Genomic DNA, 22,311 nt, shown 5'->3' on the forward strand with positions numbered 1-22,311 from the left:
ATTTTATTGTTTGGGTACATTATTGTTCAGTGTACATGTTCACATCTGAAACAAACTTTACGTGCTTGATAACTCTCCCACCCCGCAGACATCTACACGTCAATACCGATTTATATTCATAGCGGCAAGTGCTATGTAGCTCCACATAGGGGACACAGGAAGTGACATATAGCACATTCATGCGGCGTCGGAACCGCGTAGGAAATTCGGCCGGCTCACGCGCGGACGCGCTTACAAGTGCGAGGGCCCGCCCAACGCTGCTTGCAGCTTTAATTTTTTTTGTACCTTTTATTGCTCATACCTTTAATTTCTTAAAACTCTTGAAAAAGTTTATTAAATATGGGTAGAAAACAATTTTCTTCCTTTCTGTTATTTCTATATTGCTAATTTCTATTTCTTCTTGAAAATATGACGATTCATCTCAAAAGGTTTATCCTTGTATTCCTTCATGAATATATAACAGTGTAATAACTGTATAAAACATATATATATATATATATATATAGCGTTGTAAGAATAGATTGATGGCTCATTCTGCATTGGGATTGGTATTAAGCTGTAAGCTGCAGGTGGCAGTAGTTAATTAGCATCAAGTGTTAGCTAGCTGGCCTGGTTGTTAACATCATTTTGTGGCCCCATTTTGCACAGTGATAATCATAGCCTGGCTTCCTTTAAAGAGAAGGACAACCCACCCACCGCTCCCTCAGCTGCTTGTTTTGTTCCCAGTGCTGAGAGCAGTCATCTGATGCCCGCCTCCTGTTGCCAGCTGCTGCCCAGCCAGCTTTCATCACAGGTATCCAATAGTGCACATCATGTACTGTAGCATGGCCATGTCCGCTCCACTGTGGTGCTGCGCTGGAGCTGCCAAATTCTCATAAGCACCATTGAAGTAATCAACCAGATGAAACCCAGAGGTGTTTTCTCTGTTGCATTCATCAGTGGTTAGAAAACATGTCAGCATGTTGGCAGCGCGAAGCCTTAAATCAGCTGGGAATACATCTCGGGGTGAAGGCAACACCCCTCGACATTCCCCAAAAGCTGTAGAGGTACTCTTAAGCTTATGTATTGCCTTGAATTCAGATGTGCACATTAGAGTCCCAGGTGTCTTCTCCGCAGTCATCTTCCTAACTGTCTTAACTTTGTAGTTCTTCATAAGAAATATTTATTTGCCCATTGTCTTTAAAGGAGACCTATTATTTTTTTGCACATTTTATGACTTGTCATAATGGATGATCATGTTAAACATAGCCACAGTTTTAAAAAATGAGGTTAAAGTATTTATAAGAAATCACTGAGAGCAACTTTGAACTGCTTTTTCTACCAGCGGCTCCATATATGGTCATGTGCTCCCACACTAATGGCACACAACGTTCAGTCTGCCTGTTCCGCCCAGCAACAACAACAGCCCGGTAACATGCTTCAGGTCTTGGCCAATCAGAAGACAGTGGGCTTTGAGAGGGAGGGGCTTAAAGAGACAAGAGCATCTACAGCTTGTTTCACACAGAGGTTGAAGTGAAGGCCTACATGAAGAATCAGTATAAGAAAAAAATATATTTTTTTGAACTTTGAATCATGCAAAACTGCCACACACACAGGAGTCACAGAACTACAATATAGGACTGGAAAAGCAGTATAATAGGTCTCCTTTAAACACCCGGTTAGGGACAACAAATGGAAATCTAATCTCATTTATCGTTTTTCTGTTGATTAATGGGGATTGTCCCTGACAAACAAACAAATCCAACAAAACCGTAAAACCCTGTTTAGTTAGCTGGGAAGGTGTGAATGTAATGCATGCTTTCGCTGAAAAACAAGCCCTGTCGCTTAGTCAAGTTTCCCCAAATAAATAAAAATTTAAAACATCAAAGTAATGAAATGGGTGTGAGGAATGCTTAATTTGTTGCGTGAGTCACTGCTCTTACAGCGTCTGACTAAAAGCATTCATGTGCACAGAGCATCTTGTAGTAGTGTTAGCAAGAGCTTGAACCCAAATTCAGGCACAGGAGGCAGGATAATCACTGAGGATAGTTTAGTTGGCCTAGACGGGTGTTCACTTCTGTTATAAAATCGCATAAATCTATGGTAAATTGACTGCATGTATATTTTCTCGTCTACTGACCACTCAAAGCACTTGACAACACATGTCAACATTCACCTATCACACACACATTCATGCACTGATGGAAGAGGCTGCCATGCAAGGTGCCTGCTCATCAGGAGCAGTTTAGGGTTCATTGTCTTGCTCAAGGAAACTCAAGTAAACTTCTGATTACTAGAAGACCACTCTCACTCTTGAGCCTTGCTGCCACATGTGACAAAAACAAAAACAATCAAATATACAGTTTTCGGGAATATCTATTTGTCCATACTATTACATTGTGTGGTATGATTATTAACATATCATGTAAATCATCTTAAAACGCTTGTGCTTTACCTTAAGACCCTCTGGAGAAATTAAGACCCCAGGTTGTGACCACTGCAATCAGTATTTTGTGCTGTGTGGATTATACCTGTTTTACTGTAAGTTAAAATTGACAAAATGCATATAGACACACTCTATAGACTAAATTTCTTGTAGTCCCATGTACCAATAAGTCAGTTCCAACTATTTCTGCACTGTGTTCTCTGTCGCTTCACAGATAGAGGAAAGAGCAGATGTTCACCCAATTTTACACCTGTTAGTTCTCTGTGTATGAATTTCACATTTGTGCCTCTTAGAAAATTCAGGAAAATAGTTATCGCATGGTGTCCTCTAAAATGCCTTAATATTAATACAGTTCTCTGCAGATTTGTCCATATTATAGTAAGGTATGTAGTGTGTTGAGGTAATGTTGCAGTGCTGCAGAAACTGAAGCTATTCATACATCACACTGCTAACTGAATTACTCTCTCTGAATAGCAAAATGTTTTCATTGTTTCCAACAAAGAAGCATTTGACTGAAGCCATTAGGCTCTAGTCTGACTGGGAGACCATTGCTGCACTGCTGCGGCATGTGAGGATCACAGGTCTCATGCTTTATGGATGCCTTTGAATGACTGATGGCTTCAGGGGACAGTAAACTGATTTTACTGAATCTTTTCTTTTTAGTTTTCAACTCTGTGTATATTATTATTCCCTCCTCACAAAATGCACACAGAATATAGATTAGCAGTAGCTCATTTTAATCTGCTGCCTTTGGCTCTGGTTTGCTACCTAATGCAGCTAATTACCATCTTGATTGGCCAATCTGAAGCAATCTCTCTCCATCTCTGACAGCATTAGTCATGTAATATGCATACAAATGCATGGCTGATCACAGATACTCTGGAGTTTGAATTAGTAACCAAGTATTTCCCGTGTAATGTTGTCCATATTATGAGCTCTACTTATAGGAATGTGTATGGCTACCTGGTGTTTAGATTATAACCAGTACTGTTCTGCATGCTTGACATATTCTGTCTGCTCAGTATTTATCTTTACCAGCCTTTTTATTTTATTTAGCCTTTTCAGTTTATTTATTGACATTGGCTTAGAAAAGCTGTTTTTGTAGCAGTTCAATGATGCAACAATCAGAAAAACATTTCTTTCTAAGTGAATCGATCGATCGACCTCAGCTCTTTACATAGATAACATTTAGGATGACCTCTGACCTGCATATGGACACAATAAAAGCAGCTGATTTGTCATGAAGATTTCCACCATGAAGCCTCAAGAGGCTGAGGTTATTTATTATTTCATATGAAAGAAAATGATTAAATAAGCTTTGCACAAGAACAATAATGCAATCTATTTCTTCTGGTCTATCCTTTAAAGGTTATCAGGGAGCTGGAGGGTTTTGATCCAGTGCAGCAAATGTGTGCCTGCATATGTGAAAGTCTGGGTGAATAAATGGTGGGTGAATGTGTTCTGTAAAAAATAATACAAAAGAATAAATTAATATTGATATTGTGATGCAATTGCCAGGAGTTTTAGATAATCTGAAAACTGAATGTTTAGCTTAAATTACAGCAAAGACTGCAATATTAAACTGCTGTGGGATTCAAATGCATCCATATCCTTAATTAATTAATCATGTGATGATGCCCAGGGTAAAATACACACACTCTCTCTCGGGGTTGTGGTAAAAATCCACCATGGCTGGGCAACTGTATCAGCTCTGTTATCAGCTCTCCTGAAATAATATGTTTTCTTTTCGTCTTTGCGGTTCAAAGATCATTGTTTTTCCCTAGCCACAATACATCAACTGAAGCAGTCTAAGAATACAATTAGCCCCTAAGATGACTAATTGTGTTCTCATTTTGTCATTGAGCATGATGTGCAGTTGTTATGACATATATCTCTGCAGCTGTGATGCCTGTCTATATTTGGCCCTCAATGTGACAGTGTTAATTGATGATTCCCTCTTGTTTGTGGAATCGTAATGCGATTCATGTTCACATAAAGGAAGGAGAGGAATAAGATAAAACAGCTCTAAGGAGGGACTGTAATACAGGAAAGAAGGCTAGGGAGAGGAAAGATGGAAAGATTTTTAAACGTGAAAGAAGAGGTAGGAGTACAGAGTAGAGAAATTATTGCAATGAACATAAAGCTCGATGAGAGAGTGATATGCTGCAAATGACACAGGGGTCAGACTTTCATCACCCAGTGTTCAGATATGCGATAATCCAGGCTGTAACTTACCTTAGAACCTCTTCCCAGTTCTCTTCTCTGTCTCCCATTCACACTGGACACCGCTCATTCAAAGGAAGTGGCCAGCATTCATGCACATACTCCCACATGCATACTCCTACAAATACAATCCTCACCCAAGGTTGTTGTAAAGTGAATGACTATTTGTTTCCAGTCCGCTTCAGTTGTAGACATTGTCTTGGCTTACAGCAGCGGGATACAAGAAGCATAAAGCTATTGAATTTTTGCACACTTTAATGCTACAGAATGAAATAAGTAACAGTTCTCCATAAAGGTTCTATCAAATAACAGTGGAAATAAAATATATTTTAGAGGTAAGATAAACCTCAAATGGAGCAAGCTAATCCAGAGGGGGAAATTACTTTTGTAGGCCTGATTTAGTCATTGAGCAAGACACTCAGTTTCTGCAGTGTGTGTATGTTGTGACTGTGTTGGTCAATATACAGCTTGTAGACTTATTCATTGACTGATTTATGTGTTGTGCTCACTACCGAAGTCTTTCGTGATGTAGTCAAACTAAATGCAGTTTCACTGACAAAACAATATGTAATGGTAACCAGATATGCTGTGCAGTGAGTAAACCTCACTCCCTGACGCACTGGCGACCAACGCTAGTGCCCATGGCTTTTAGCCTCCTAGCGTGTCCGCCCAGTTAGGACCGTCCAGTACAACTCGGGGATGGTTACATATAGATTGATTAAGGTCAGCAAATGGGCAGAAACATAACCACTTTCATACAGAAATACCACAATAAACGCAGGAACACCAGCATGCAGGCTGTGGCTTTTCTCCTGACATGTTCAGGCTCTGTTACTTCAACGTTCCCGTCTCAGAGGCAGATCAACACCGGCTCCGTAACGTTACTTCATTCAGCGCAGCGAGCCGCATATTGGCACAATACTCCCGAAGAAAGGCAGTGACAGCGGCTATAGACAGACAGGAAGAACGGACGGCGCTGGAAACTCAGGTAAACTCCCACTGCAACGTTACACTAATAGTGTTATCAACTGTAGGTTAAACTAATCCATGCTCGTTACATGATAACTTTACATTTTCTGCATTTAGCCGATGTGCTACATCGTTAGCTCACCTGCTGCATTTCAGTAACTATCTTTACTATCTGTGAATCTTTCACCGGAGGCTCAGCAATGTCAGCACAGCTACATGTATTGGATGATAATGAAACGGTTAGTGAGCTGGAATGGATATTGTGTCACACTTTGTTAGACCACAGTAAGTAACTTTACTGTAACTTGTGTTAGTGGATGGCTCTTCCTCTGGGTTTTACATTATGTGGGTCACGGTAGTTACAGCGAGAGGTGGAGAAGCTGTGTACCTGAGTATTGGTAAAACCACAATAAATCTAAACTGAACGATACGAAGCAAATAGCCGCAGATCCGAGCTACTGTAGCGTTAGCTGGCTGCTCCTGGCTGCATCACTATAGGCTAACGTAAAAAAATCACTCCACATTTGCTTTTTACCGTTACATCCTTTCAGGCTAAATCAACAGTGGTACACAGGATAGTAACATGGGTCGCGTTAGTTGGTGAAGTAATATGGAAAGCGATATACCTTTGCACCGGATAACATTAGCAACTGCTCAGCTTTAGCCGGCGAGCTAACGTGACTTTCTCTGTGTTTCTCCAGCTTTACTAATACTCACTTTGTTCTTACTGGACATCATCTGAACCTGTTTGGTCTGATGAGCTTCAGCACATAAACCTTTATTGTTGTTTTGTATCCTTAAGTGGAGCCTGTATTTTGCTGTGAGCCGGTTGTTTTATGGTGTTAGTGGACTGCATGTCGTTAGCTGCTGTGTTGTCGCTGTAGTCAGAGAGAGACTGGGGAGCGCACACAGGGCTGAATCCGACCCAGAGACCTCACATTAAAAGCAACATAGTGGCTGATACAAGCAACAGAGAAAACAGGTGTCTGCTTCATTTCAAGGTGAGTTTTGAGCCCACTGACAATAAGGCAATGAAAATTTGATTCATTTCATTGAAAAACATATAAAAAAAAATAGTCCCTTTGAAAGTAAAATCCTTTTCATACTGCAGTATACAGAGTTATTACAGCTGCTATCACTGCTGTGGCATCTCACTTGTAGATATAGCTGCTTGTTTTTGTCCCCCTTCAGCCTACATTCATCTGTAGCAGTGGTTTCCAGCCTAGGGGTCTGGAAAAGGCTAGTAAGTAAACATTGCGTTTAGACTTTTTAAGCACATAACACTTGTTTGGTTGAACGTCAAAGGGGTTAAATCCTCCGGTCTATAGTTCCCTTCTTGTGCTCTCTGGTGACTTTATCTTCTACTGTATCACTATACATTTCAGTTGGATCTTGGCTTTGGAATCATCTAACTTTCGTAATCATGAAGGAGCACACAGTTTAAAAATTAAGTCATTGTAGCATCGGATTGAGCTTGAGAGAGACATTAATGGGTTCATCAACGTAAATGTAGCTGTAGGTAAAAGAAAAGTTGAGTTGAAGCCAGATCCTGTTTAGTTAATGGATTGGCAGTCGTTCATCGCGTAGATGTTCTCAATAATTCAGCTGCCATTTATTCTGGGCTAATGGATGTAAACGCCACCTTCCTGCGCTAATGGAGCCGCTGGACATGAAGAAGGCCTGAATCATCTTTTACCTACTAGGATCCACTTGATGATCACCGGACATCCTGCTTATAGCATTACGCGATAGATGCTAGATCTTTAGAAAGAGTTCCACTCCTCGTTTCTTGTTTATGGCAAAGAGACCCAGAGCGGAGATGAAGCTGAAAATATCATCCGCTGTGGAAGCTTCTAGTGTGGTGGTGAGGAAAGCGGGCCAGAGTGAGGCAGCAGTATCCTCTCAGCGCCTGGTAAGGCAATGTGACGCACAGCTGCATGACTGACAGCTCCAGTTCTGCTTCGCAAAGTAGGTCGCAGCCAACTACACCCTCTGGTGAGACACTGGCAGAAAGACAGAAAGGGGAAGGAGATAGCGATGGGAGGAGGTATACCAATGAAGGCAGACTGATTAGATTAGTAAACACCACCTATCCTATTGATTTGCGTTACCTGAAATTTACACTGATGCAGGTTTTGCTCTTATTTAACAGGTGTGAACTCTAATAGTACTCTATTCTGTGGTAACCTACAAATTAAAATCTTAAAATTCACAGTACCAGTTGATATTTGTTGATCAACAATGACCAGTAACTTAATATATCTTAAACGTCAGTTGTTTAGCTGATGTCTGCATCAGTCGCAAATTAGGTAATGAATAACCTAAACATGGCACACAAGGCACAGAAAAATACCCAGTCACCTCATAGAGTCCTGTTATTCTCCTAAATAATAGGCATTAGATGTGAAAGTGGCTGGGATCCTGCTCGCATGTGTTCACTTGTGATGAACTTATACATTTGAGGCAGGGAATTGACTCATTCCGTCCCCTCTTGACCTGTACATGCTGCACATACCATGTGATCATCATCTCTGTATTTCTCTATCATCATGGATCATGGGGAGCGTTAGACTTCTTCCAGCCAGAGGGAACGATGACTGACTGCCGCTGCGGGCCAGATGCTCCTCGATCTCCAGGCCCTGTACGCTCCACCGCCCCTCTCCCTCTCCTTCTCTCGTAGGCTACGGGTTGTGTCTCTAAGCACTATGAACTGTTCGTGATCGTTCCCTCTGGCTGGATGAATATTATGCATAATCCATGCACTACTGCAGCTGGGGGCTCCCCGTAGCGCCACGCAACTTTCTAAATTCTTCCCTCTCACGGAGATGAGAAAGATCAGGTCGCAAACACAGCCGCAGCCGTGTCAAGCTTAATTGTAGCAAAATAGCCTAATTATTATTATTAATAAGACATACATGCCTGATTCTTTCACTGTCAGCCTCAGGCCTACATGCTTGCAGCTATTAATGATTCAACAGTAAGAATCACAATACTGTACTGCCTTGTTCTTCTCTTGACAAATGTTGGACTGATGTTCACAACTCTGTGGTCACTTTGTAGTATTAAAGAGCATAAAAGAGAGATCCTGTGTATGTCCTCATTATAATAAGGATTTGTGTTGATCTGAGCATATATGAGGTGTAACTATATATTATTATTGTGCAACACAGGTGATGTTACGCAGTAACCAAAAAGTAATGTAACTATAATTAATTACTTTCAGCAGTGAGTAATTTAGTAAAGTAAGGCATTACTTTAAAAAAGAGTAACTAGTAATGTGTAATCCATTACCTTTTTTGAGTAACTACCCCAACACTGGTTATGTGCATGGTATAAAATATTTTAGTAAAAATACCAAAACTAAAACTCTGTCAGTAGCATTGTGTTTCTGCTTTGCATGACTGATAAGGCCCAATCAGAGAGCCAAACGTGAGCTCCTGCGTCATCATTTCTAAAGTCCTCCGTTTTAAAACGAAAATAGAGGTTTGCAGCGTTTTCAAACTTCTCAGTTTTCGGGCCTTCGTTTTTGCCGTTTTAGTGGGCATGGGAGGTGCAAACATAGTAAAAGTTTCCGTTTTAAAACGAAAACCCAATAGTGTGGATTGGGCCTTAGTTGTGATGGGTTATGGTAAGGGTCCAGGGGACGCATTGAGGATCCTCACAACTACAAATACATATGGTTTTGTACAAACATATAAAAATTATTGGTTCAATTAAGTTAAAATTATCTCATAGTCAAGATCAAAATGAGTAACAATAATTAAAACACATTTTTGAGTCGGGGGGGATTTAATCTGCATTAAAATATTAAAATTCTGACACCTTTGTTATGATGGGAAATGCAGATGCTAAATAACGGTGTATTAAAAAGCTGATTTAGCGAGCGGCTAAATTAAGCAAACAATTTCTTGTTCATCTTAACCATGTAACACACAGTATTTGGAAATGCTTCAGAACAAGCACACAGCAGCTTTCACAACTATATACACACACATAACTCTGCCCATTGTGGCATGAAATGATCACACTGATAAGAGCTGTTGTTCTCTCATAACTCCTGTCATCTAACTTGTCTTGAGTGGACAGTCTAAAAATAGCTGTTTCCCACACACAAACTGCTTTGAACCGACTTCATCTCTCAGAGCTTGAAATCTTCAAATCCTTTATTTGTAAGCTAGCAGAGACATTTGGAGCCATCTGAGGTACTGTTTCACATGTTTTGTTGTTTGAAGATGGACCTTACAGACGATATTCTGTGGTTTCTGGTTTAACATACCCTTGTTTTTGCATGCCTGAGAAACAAGCTAGTTCTGTAGACTTTCTCACTAGTTTAAAGAGAGCACTAAACAGGAGTGTGTGTCGTTGGAATTTGAGGCTCACCCATTGCTTTATTTTTAGGTGTGATTTCAAAGTGATGTTGGATCGCAGTTGAAATATTATGGTCTAAATGCAAAGTCCTGGATGGGGATTCAGGGTTTGTTTCCTAAATCTGGTACCTCCATTTCTCTGATGTGTTCTGTTTACGTTTGTTTCAGCGCTCTGCTTGCTCTCACCTTGGAAGACACATGTGGGGTCCTTGAGAGCACCTAAAGGTTACCACAGAGACAAGACATGGAGGAAGCTTGTGTGGGGCGGAGAGAGTCTGGGTTTCCATGGTGATGTTGAACGTAAGGGGATGTATAAGAGAATAATAGAGGAGATGGGCTTGAGGACACTTAAGAGTGGAAGAAAGAAATGAAGAAACTAAGGACGCTTTACGTTATTACGGATGTCATTTGCTGCAACTCTACTGCATTTTGTACTATTCTGCCTGTTTTGACACCTTAATGTCAAAACAGGCAGTGTAAAATTGCTAAATAAATTGCATTGCCGTATTAAAAATTCCAAGTTTGACCAGACGACTTTATAGGCTTACACACTTAACTGTTCTATTGACTACATTAGTGGCAGAAGAACAAGAAAAACACCAGGCTTGCTGTAACATGTGTCCACCAAGTTCATGAATTAGCAACAAATAATAATCTCCAGTGCCCAGTTGTTAGGTTAGTAGGCTGCTCTGTTTGCTTTCCACATGCTGTACCATGTCGATACTGTGTTTTCATTTCTGTCGAGAATTAGCTGGGTCAATATCTGCTGGTAGATTTCATCCAGAGCCCTCTCACTGACCTGATAATCATTCTGTTTTCTTGGTAGGCTTGGCTATCAAAACAAAAAAAGGCTCACCAGAGAATATTAGTGTTGATATGTTGATATATTGATATTATTGATATATTATAGTGATAACTTCCGACACAAGCACCAGAAACTTTTACCAGGTTTAACCCACCAAGGTTACTTATGCTAATGACCAAATAAAATGTATTGATAGGCTCATCAATTTAGAAAATGACATCCTGATAGAGTTATGTAAAGGTTTTGTTGTAATGTCAGGAAGTAACATGAATAGTGTGATTACTCCTAAGATGAGCAGAGGTGAGGGAGTGTCAGTATAATTCTAGATGGAATATTTTTACTTTCCAAAGTGCAGTGCTGCAGGAGCCACAGTACATTGTAAGTAATTGTTTCTGTACTACAACACAACCATCGATTTTATCCCGGGCTTAAATGTTAGGAGCTCTGTACTAATCATCATAATGAGAAATCATTGGCTGTTGTGTCAACGTATCGAGCCATCATGAGGAGGGGATCACTCCAGGCAAGTTTAGATTTGGTTAGAGATAACACCGAAAGGGAGCTGTTTACAGATGGCAGGATATGTGATGAATGACATGACAAAAAAGGGAGGAAAGAAAATTACAGAATGTTGGACTGTCATGTTTGATGGAGGATGTGTGTTGTGGAGCTTTTGAATGAGGTTAGTCGAGTGTCTCAGTGAAGTCTGAAAAGCTGCACTAATCAATATTTTGTATATTAACAATGGATTAAAATGACTGTGTAATATAAAAGGAGTCACTCACAGTTATGAACCCATAGAGAATTATATACAACATCTTCTATTTTACATTAAATAAATACTAATGTTGTTTTCCATATTTGCTGTATATCCAAATAAACAACTGTTTGCTAACATGTCTTGAGTGTACTGTCTAAAAATAGCTGTTTCCCGCACACGAACTGCTTTGAACCGACTTCATCTCTCAAATCTTCAAATCCTTTATTTGTAAGCTATCAGAGACTTTTGAAGCCATCTGAGGTACTGTTTCACATGTTTGTTGTTTGAAGATAGACCTTACAGACGATATTCTGTGGTTTCTGGTTGCTAGATGCATACCCCTCAAGACAAGGAACGAAAGCAGGTCACAGATAGCTGTGAAGAAGGTAGTATGACATATTAAAAACAAGTCATTTACATGGGGCAAGCTACACGCTCCGCTGCTGAAATGCTTCTGAGAGGCTTCCAGTGGAAGTTGACATCGTAAATAAACTGCTGTACACACGCAGCCTACATCCGTCCCTCAGAGTTCCCATGATGCATGGATGAAGGGAGTTTTGTTAAAATTTGCTAATAAGTTTGCCATTTGTTTAAAATACGAATGTTACTTTATGATTTATGTTTATTAAAATGTGTCTCCATAGACTGTAGTGTATTTTGTTGGTAGTTGTCATTATTGTGGTGACTACTACCAATCCTGGTTTACCATTGAAACCAGGATTGAAGGGACTGTTTCATTTAAATGAATTTTCCCAGTTTAGCGGAACTGCATGCAGCGTTGTTGTTTGTCTGGGTCCACAACAATCAATTGAGCTAAAATTCATGGCCCACATAGGGGGCCTCCTACCAGCCGGGGCCCTGGGTCGGTATCCCCCATTCACTCATGCTACCTCTGCTTATGTGGACGACCCTAGCCAGTATTTGATTTATATAATGGGCCGATATTTCTAAATTAATTTAACAGTCTATGGTAGTCATGTGCTGTAATTCCAACTACTGTGCTTTATTTTTGTCCTCTTCATTAAGTTGTGACACCTCAGTGTACTCTCCAGCCGTGACCACTAGCTCCACAGTGGTAGCACTCTCGAGCTGTGATTTTTTTTTTAGTTTACTTTATTTATTTATTTATTTATTTACAGTTTCAGTTTTACATGGTCAGTGGAGAAAAGGAGAGAGACACTAGGGCACAGATGCAGATGGCCAGTGGGTAACTGATGAGAGCGAGGGGGAGAGACAGAGAGTTTGTCCTTGACCTTCACACACTGACTCCACAGTGGCTATGTGGTGCACGCCATAAGGAGGCATTCTAACACTCCTCTCAACTCACACGCTGACAATATATTCTGTTTACACAGCAAACATGCACCATAACCATTCACAGTATGCAGCATATAAAATCATATGTTAACTGCCATCAGCTAATGTAACTAGCATGTAAGAATCAACATCCAGTGTAGCTAATTTGGCTAAAGGATGCAATTTCTACAAACATTACACAATATTTTTCCTAATTTTTGGATTGGGATTTTGAAAAAGGTATACTGTATACTGATATTTCTGATCATTTATGTTATTTCATGTGGCTTTAATATTTTTTTTTGCTAATGTGGGTGCTTTTCTCTGTAATAAAAACAATAACGCTTTCGGTAGTCCTATTTAATATTTGATCCATCATGACTAGATAAAGTAAAGGATATTGTTAAAAATGTTTTTAAAAAAACACCTTTGCTGGTCATGATGAAACTAGTCTTTTTTAGTAAACTAAGTATCTAATTATCTTCTGGAACCACTCACTCATATTTTCATCAGATCCATGGAACTGGTAATGTTCCTGAAGATCTTACCCTATATCTAGTCTACCATGCTTTTCAAACATTTTGGAAATTTAGCAGTTAAAACAGAATATCATCAATACGGAAATGAGCATTGATATGTATTTTGAAAGGAGTATCCCACCTACATGGTGCTTCTAGAACCTGTTTACAACAGATATAGAGAAATGTAAGTTCTGGTTTTCGGCTGGTGTGTGTGTGTGTGTGTGTGTGTGTGTGTGTGTGTGTGTGTGTGTAAATAAGCAAATAAGTGCAAATAAGCAACAAAACCAAACCAAAAGTTTTGGAATTGTCCAAATTAAAACCAGCAAACAAGATGTCGTATTGTGTGTGATCAGAGTCAGAAAGTTACTGTGCACATTCTCTGCTTAAAGACTGGTCTCTGGGCTGTATGGAGATGAGTCATTTTAAAAGGCTAATGAGTTTGTCTAATCCACTGTGCCTTTTATATCTCAAATGCAATGCTGAGCCATAGGACCTAATGGGAAATGTGACTTTGTGAAGTGTTGTACTGCATGAGCTCACGGCACATTAACTCGATGCTGTGTGTGTGATGAAAAGAATGGTATCGTCGAGAGTGTGTGTGTGTGTGGTAATAAGGTGTGGAAGAGGTATGTGCAATCAATGATGATGCTAATTTTGAGGCAAAGAATGAAAGACAGGAAACAAGAGAGCATACTCTTTATTTGTCTCTTGTTCTGTAAATGAAGGGATGTACTATGATTGTCAATACCCAGATTAGATTCTAACATTACAATCTGAAATCTAACGCCAAATAAAGCAGTTTTCTTTGTTCAGACACAAAAGGATCTTTAATCTCTGTAGTATTAAAAATGTGTATCAAAACTGAGTCATTTGTTCCCTCGACCCTAAATGGACAGTCTGAGTCTCATAGTCTAATAGTCCAGCCCATTAGTAACAGACGCAGGCACTGTTTATTATTTATTAACTTAACCAAAAAAAAAAAAAAATGTATCTGTGTGTCCAGATTGAAGGAATGTTGAGCAGTGAGCACAGATATTATTGTCACTTTTATCAGTCTCTGTCTTTGTTTTAACATTTATTTTACACTCTCAGATCACATCACATGTAGGTTAATGTGCTGGACTGATGTAAGTCACCACAACAAATCTTTGTGCTGCTACTGTGACTATTGACAATTGAAAAAAATAAAAAAAGTTTTTGTATGTTTGTCTGTTACTTGACTTATAAAAAGAACATGGACTGAATGAAATGTCCACAGATTTTGCTCGGCATTTGAAATTGGATATACCAACATTTTTTAGCTAAATGCCAGAAAAGACTAGCAGTTGGCCAAGCCCACTGGAAATTATTCTCACAGCAGTTCAGCTCTCCCTTCATCATACATATTATGAGTCTTTGAGTTATCATTGATCATAATCTTGTCATAGATACTATAAAATTACAGCAGGTATGGGGATTTTCCTTTGTAGTCATTCATGCATTCATTATTTACAGTATAGATAATTGTGATTTTTCACTCTTCAGCCAGAGTTTGAAGTTATACTAGAAAAAAGTGAGCAGATCACTTCCTTTCAATTTGTCTGATTTAGAACAGATTGTAAAATTTTACTTTAAGGCTTGGGTAAAGCTCAGATTTGAGCAAAAGTCTTGCACAAAATATCAGTGACTGGATAAGGAGCTTGAATCCAAACATACTGTTATCAGTTTTCCTTTCAAAAACTCCTGAAAGAGATCAGTTTCTCAAACACAGCACACACCACTGACCTGTAAATTACATAAGGCAACATGAACCAGCTTCCCCCTGCTTTTATTCTTCCCTTACTCTGCTTTGTCTTTATCCTTTTCACCTTACCGCCAGCACTCTCTCTCTCTCATTCTGTCTCTCTCTCTCTCTCTCTCTCTCTCTCTCTCTCACATGTACACACACACACACACACATCAGGCACTCTTTCCATCTCTTTCACTCGCATGCACATACAAACACGCACTAGTCCCTCACTCTCAGACCTTCACTGTCTCTTTCTCTCTTGCTTGCACTTGTCATGCACTTCTTAAAATCTTTCCTCTTCCTCTTTTTTTTGCCCTCGCTCATCCATTTTTGTCTTGTACATTCACGCACTTCCCTCTTGTACATGATGATACACACACTCAAATGTGTAGACATACAAACACACTATGCATCGCTTTTTTTCACTGGCATACATACATCTCAGATTTTGCCATTATTACTCTTTTTTTTACTTATGTCATTCAAATACCCACATCTGCACTCATGTCTGTGTGTACGCATCGTAGTCAATGGCAAAAAAAAGCCATGTAGAATTGGGAAAGAGAAGAGGAGAGAAAACACACATGTTCACATACACAGTTACACACACTGTACTCCCATTCCTTCTTGTGGGTTGACCTCCCTCTGTTTGATTAAGGACTAGCTGTCGGAGGCATGTGCTGACTGACCTGGTCACAGCACACCCCACACACACACACACACACACACACACACACAGATACAGTGGCTCATTTTGCAATTGGATGAGCGCATGTCCCTGGTCCTGGCACCATCTCCCTGGAGCCGCCTGCCAAGAAGTGATGTCATCATTTCTGTTTAGACACATCTCATCTCTCCCTTCAACAAGGGCAAAACATATTTTGTCTCTCTCTCTCTGTCTCACACATTCACACACTGTCGTAGCGGCCTGGCATCAGAGTCTATACATGTATGCTGACGTGTGAGAACACTGGCTGGAGTGTGCCCTCTTTGTTGTGCTTATGTGGTCACCATAGTATTGTTGTTTTGCCTCACGTTTACAATCACACAAGCAATTCAAAGCCATGCATTGTCTGTCCAAGCTCAGTTTATAGCAGTCCTGTTACATCCTCAGGGTAACCACTCAAGCTGCTGCTAACACAAGTCTGATGGTCCACTGGGAGCACAGGGGTTCAAGGTCAGTGACCTTGCGGTTGAAGCGTTGCTGGTCTGACCCACTGGCACATTGTGGATGAGCAAAATCTTCAACAGCAAGGCAGCTAAACCCACTGCCCCAGTAGAAGCTCAGCAGTCAGACAGAGAAGATGTTGTTCTAGAGGTTGTTCTAGTAGCCACAAGCTAGCTTTCATTGATTCAAGGTCACAGCGAGGTCACTGCTTCTCCTGCTGCACCCCTGAGTTAGCATTAGTTTTGATTACACAGTAACACCTGCATATATCTGCTTGTACTATATCTGCTTATGTAGCAGTGAGTGATTCTGCCAAAATCAATCCTATTGTGATGTCTTTATCGTTCATAAATCTTTAATAATAGACCAAAAATAGGCTAAACATCCATTTTATTTTTGCAGCCGATGGATTGTACAGTATGTCTTTTTTTATCCAGATGGGCAAAATCTTTGAAGATTCTGGAAGTAAAAAGCAGCAGTTTTTAAATGACCTGGCTTTTTATAAGATTGCCATAGATTAAAATATAAGAAAAACAGTAGTAGCTCTGTGACACGGATGTAATGATAACATGACATGCACAAACAGGGTCTATGCATGATCCTGATTGATGTTCAGTAGCAAATATGAAGCAAAGCGCAGTTAGGAAAGTTCGAGCTACAGTCTGTTGTTATGTCACGTCAAATTCCACTCACTGCAACATACGTTTTACTGTTGAACTGTAACTGCTGTAATCACCTGCTGCTACTCACTCTCGCAGTGTTTGTGTATAGCATTTCACTCTAGCATCCACCTGTAGGCTCTGACCTTTGGGTGAGTTTTTGGGTGGTTGTTTGTGGTAAAGGGCCATTATGTTGGTTGAGATTAGGTTCAATTTAATTTTAGTCAGAGTATGACAACTCATAATTTTTTTACTAGTTTAAACAACACATTATTGTAAATGATAATTTATGGAGTAATGTAAATAGATGAATCGCTTTCTGTAGCCTTACTTAGATCAACTGAAGGGCAGACCACCTTACAGCATTTTTTTTTTAGATAAAAACAGGATAAAAACTAACCTGTGTAATCACAGTAGTCATTCTGATCTCTTTTTCATATACTTAATGCATGGTAACCCCTACCCACTGTAGCTTGCTTACACCGTACTGCAGCTTTAAACCTTTCATATGAACTGTGCATCTTAAGCACGTAAGAGCCAAGACTCGGGTATGTACCTCAACATTGAAATTTAAATGTCAAATGTTGCAGCATATGTGAGATGTATCCGTGGAAAGGCTGACATTTCTGAGGAGGAGAGAGAGGGTAATGAGAGGAAAACGAAGGGAAAGGGAAGAGGAGAAAGCTAACTTGCTGCAGTGACTACCATTAGTGTGTAAGCATGGAAGTGAATATGCGTTTGAAGGTTTTCTTGAGTTTTTTGTGGGCGAGTGAGCAGCTACAGTATGTGTCTTTGCTTGTGAAAGAATGTGGACACCCAGCTATGTGTGTATTTGTGAGTAAGTGACTAAGAGGGCTAAGAGAGCTCGTCATGTGACAGACAAAGGCCATCAGTAATGGTAGTCACACATGTGATGTCATTTGTGCACTTGCATATTTATTGTATAATTAATCTATGATTGATTGAATTGTCTTTTGGAAAGTCTTAGTTCTGCAGATAAGGTGTGGATAAAGTAGTTTTACACATCTCAGTTGGATAGAGATTAAAAAGTAAAAACCTCTCTAACTTCATAAGTCAATCTCTTAGAGTCAAAGAGTCCTCTTTCCAGATCTGTTATTTCGTATTGGGAGAAATCCATTGTAAAAGTGGCAGAAATAAATTTCTTTCCACTATTGTGATTCCTCGTGCACCGCAGGACATGTTGTGTCCTTTTTTTCAACTTCACTTCACTTCTCTCTCTCTCTTTCTCTCTCTCTCGGTTACTGAAAGTCATTGTGGTAAATGTAATTCTGTAACTAAACAAGAAGACAAGGTAGGCTGAGGGAAAGTGATTATATCAAAAAAGGTGATTGGAAAAACAAAATAACTGTCTAATTATCACATCCTTGTGATATCAACAATGGAGCCCTAAAAGTGACATACTTGGCTATTACCTTCTGTGCAAACATTAATGCCTTTAAAATCTTATAAACATAAACTTGCAATTTACTGTTCCAGAGTCAAAGGTTTACTTAATTTGCAAGTGCTGAATAATTTCTTTGGAGCTTTTTTATGAAATTGATCATACTTAAAGATATAAAAACGATTAAATATTGATGTATTTGAGCTGCATGAATAGCCTCTAACCAAAAATATTATACCCATATTGATATAACCATAATATGTATTCAACTGAAGAAAGGCATTAGGGCAGGAAGTGGATCTTAGGATGCAAGACAGGATATGGAGCAATGACGTTTTAAAGTTTGTGACATCTAAAATAATAATAATTAAAACAAAACAGGGGCTTGTTTTGTGCTTGAAAACATATAAGCGGCTTCAGCCTAAAAAAAACTGCCATTTGTGTCTCAGAGGGCTTGACTTTATATTTTCTTGCCGTTTTAATTAATAAGCAGTTCCAGACACAATATATTGTACAGTGTCTCTAGAACTACATATGGTACATGTATTTGGTCACTGTATTCCTCTCCCTAATTCCCAAAACATCCAAAGTAAGAGACGAGGAGGAGGAGGAAGAGGAGGGGAGGAGGGAGGGGTTGTTGCGTGACAAACAGCAGCTCAAAAACCACATTCCCATGTCTTTGCCCTCAGAGGTGAATCGGGCTTGTGCTCTTCTTCCGCTGGGTGATTCTGTCCTCTCCATCCTTTTCCATTTCTCCACTCTTGTCCCCTGTGGACGGGCCGCTCTTGTCCACTATCACATACAAGCACTTACAAGACACAAATTTACCGATGAAGACGAAGAGGGGGAGGAGGAGGAGGAAGTGGGGACTGCCTTACAAAAACAGAGTGCAAAGTTTACTGCGAAAGAAGACGCTGAGCAGAGACAAGAGCAGACTTTCAAAAGACAAGAGCAGACTTTCTCCCTCTCTCTGTCTAACATCACTGATCTAAGAAGCCTCAGCCACAAGTTATTTTCAGAATACATAGCAACCTGTCATCAAATCCCTCATGTGCCTTCAGTGGCATTACAGCACTTTTCCACGGCAAAACAGATCTCCATGAGATTCATTTACGTGCCTGGCGTCAAAGAAAAGAGAGGAAAGATGAGAGAGTGGGAAGGGGAGGGAGAGAAAGAGGCATGGATGGATGGGAGAAATAAAGATATTGCTCTATCGGTGGCTGAAGGAGATGCACGGGAGCAGAGCACTGCTTTGAAGTGTTTGTTTGATGCTCACAAACGCTGGCAGCTCTACATGTGCATTTTGTGTAGGTGTCATTTCCTTTATTCGGGTGTGTGTGTGTGTGTGTGTGTGTGTGTGTGTGCGTGTGTTGTTAAAAACCTGTCGACACGTCAGAACAACAACAGCTGGTTTAGCACATAACCTGGGAAACACATTGTCATTCAAAAGAGATCAGCAGTGCATCGTCAATTTAGCCGTCTTAGTACAAGCAGCGCAATGGGTTTGTTTGTGCCACTACACTCTACACCACAATTTCATTGTGTTCATTTGGTTTCTGCCAAGGTAAGCAAATGTTACAATTTGTTCAAATTTAATGTTTACCTGATTTAATGTGTTGTTTCTTTTCTCTCTTTATCTCTACTGCTTCTTTTCATTGGACCTCCCTCCCGCACCTCAGGTACATTTCTACTTTCATTCATTCCTGTAGAACAGTGGTTCTCAACCTTTTTTGGTCGCCCCCCCATCCATTATCCAGGTCCCTTACCGCCCCCATCAAAAAAGATGTTTGCTATTTGCCCTGAATATTGTTGATTTTTTTAATTGTTACTATTATTATTAAGTACATGGAAAAGGTAACAAAAAAGCCATGTGAAAAGTTATGATATCTAACTAATAAGTGAATATTCCTCCCAGAAACTGTGTGTGAAGCCAGGTACTGCACTTAATAAGTGCCTTTTCTGCACCAATTTATGGTGAAAATGTCTAAAAATTCAGGTGGCAGGTGACAATTCAAAATATATAATTATAATAGAATATAATCTAGTGAGGCTCTCAGGCATTCTCATTGCTTTTAAATAATTTTCTCCCGTAGATCAATTTATTTAATATCATCCCTGCTGAGTCAACACACATGATTAAGTCTTACCACCTCTTTTGGGGGGAAGTAACCTTTTTAAATGTCTTTGTGGCCCCTCAGTAATAAATTAATACATTTTAATTCAGTTATTGGCTGGACTTTATTAGCTCATCTGTTAATCACTTATCATAACTCAGTGTTTCCCACAGAATGACAGTGTAACTGTGGCGCAGATACAGCATGCTAGCCTCGAAAATCCAGCTGTTTTCTAACATTAACTTAGCTCTCCTTATTAGCTAGGCTCCTTACATGCTTGCTAATAACTTTTAATAGCTGGGTCTCCGACATTGACAGCGTTGTGTTGGACAGATTTGTGCAGCTGTGTTAACGAGGGAGAGAGAACAAGAGATCGAGGGACGGATGAGAGAGACGAGCGAGAGGATGTGCTGCGTGAATACGTGCTGCCTGTAGCTTTTCTTTAAATAGGCCTAGTAAAAAAAATAGAAAATCAATATGTGGCGGTCAGCGTTGATATAGTGGCAGGCCGCCACAAATAAATGAACGTACGGGAAACACTTTAACTTATCTGCTCATGTTCAAAACTTTCTGCACATTCAGAATCTCTCCCACATATCTGAGTTGCAAAGAAAAATGGGAAGACGTAATGGGAGACTAACGTCATTAGCCTATTTAAAGAGAATTCATAATATTTAATTACATGCCCTATACTGCATTATGTTACTGATTCATTAAAAATTGAATGAGACGAGTAGGTGCTCATGCCGGGGGAAAACGAAACTAACCGACAACACCTGTGATCAGACAGAAAGCTCACGAATAATTCCAGACACGTTAACTTCAGCCGCTTACAATCCCCAACAGAACAAGACAGGGCTTCAGTTTTTAATGTTACATTTTTATAGCCTACTGAAACTACAGTATATGTCCCCTTCGGCACAAACTGTCTGCGACTCACAGACAGTTGGTCCACGTCACTTGCTGGTGTCGCAGCGAAGCTGCTTTCAGGGTGAGTCCGACAGCCGAATATCCCTCTTATAAATGTGTAACCACTGCAATAACAAGACGTTCACGGTGTATTCCTCAGAGAAATAAACACTTTTCCACCAAGAAAGAGAGCGTCGATTTTCCAGAGTTTACACAGTAAACGCCATGTGGGTAAAATTTTAGAGATGATACTCTGACTTCCTGTTCGCGTGAAGGCAGCACGAAGCTGCACCACAAATAGCTGACGGAGAAAAAATATGAAGTCTCTGGCAAACTGGCAGGTTTTAATGTTGCAGACCACTGTTTTTTGCAAGTAGTTTAAAGTTTAAACTCCTATTGTTGTGAATCTTAAGTGTAAACTCGCCTTAGAATTTCCAACCAACAAACGCCCCCCAAAAGCAGCTCAGCGCCCCCCCTTAGAAAATATTGCTTCCAGCGCCCCCTGATCTTACCTGATCTTCAGGTTCTTTCTTGAACAAGGTTCATGTCTCAAAACCTAGTTTCAAAACCTTATGCATAAGGCTAGCAAAACAGTATCACCTTAATGTCCATTTATGAACTGTTCCAGAGCTTTCGATCATATCACACGATGAGCAGATAGAGTTTGTGAAATTGTCATTTTTTTCCAGGCTCCAGTAAAGCCTCGAATAGATGTTAAGATGAAATTGCTTTTTCAGTAACTGCTTTCACAGTCAAGAATGAACTTTCAAGTCAAATTTTTTTTTTCTTCAGTTTTGTGCTTTTATGTTGCACATTCCTAAATGTATGTGTTTAATGAAATTGCCACATTTCAGATCTGAGGTCAGGTACAAGCAAAGTATAGAAAAACTACACACAGAGGGAAGGGGGGGGGGGGGGGGGGGGG

The 22,311-nt window shown here is 39.9% G+C and overlaps 1 protein-coding gene and 1 long non-coding RNA gene across 2 annotated transcripts in view; one reads left to right on the forward strand and one right to left on the reverse strand.

Moving 5' to 3' along the window:
- The window catches only part of LOC123984978, a 7,923-nt gene extending 3,225 nt beyond the window's left edge, over positions 1-4,698 (reverse strand). The window contains exon 1 of the long non-coding RNA XR_006828567.1: positions 4,661-4,698. This is a non-coding gene — a long non-coding RNA (uncharacterized LOC123984978). The remainder of the gene's footprint in view (positions 1-4,660) is intronic.
- ppfia2 (PTPRF interacting protein alpha 2) overlaps positions 1-22,311 on the forward strand; it is a 216,103-nt gene that overhangs the window by 57,560 nt on the left and 136,232 nt on the right. The window lies entirely within an intron of this gene.

Source organism: Micropterus dolomieu, linkage group LG16, assembly GCF_021292245.1.
Source record: "Micropterus dolomieu isolate WLL.071019.BEF.003 ecotype Adirondacks linkage group LG16, ASM2129224v1, whole genome shotgun sequence".
NCBI lineage: Eukaryota > Metazoa > Chordata > Actinopteri > Centrarchiformes > Centrarchidae > Micropterus > Micropterus dolomieu.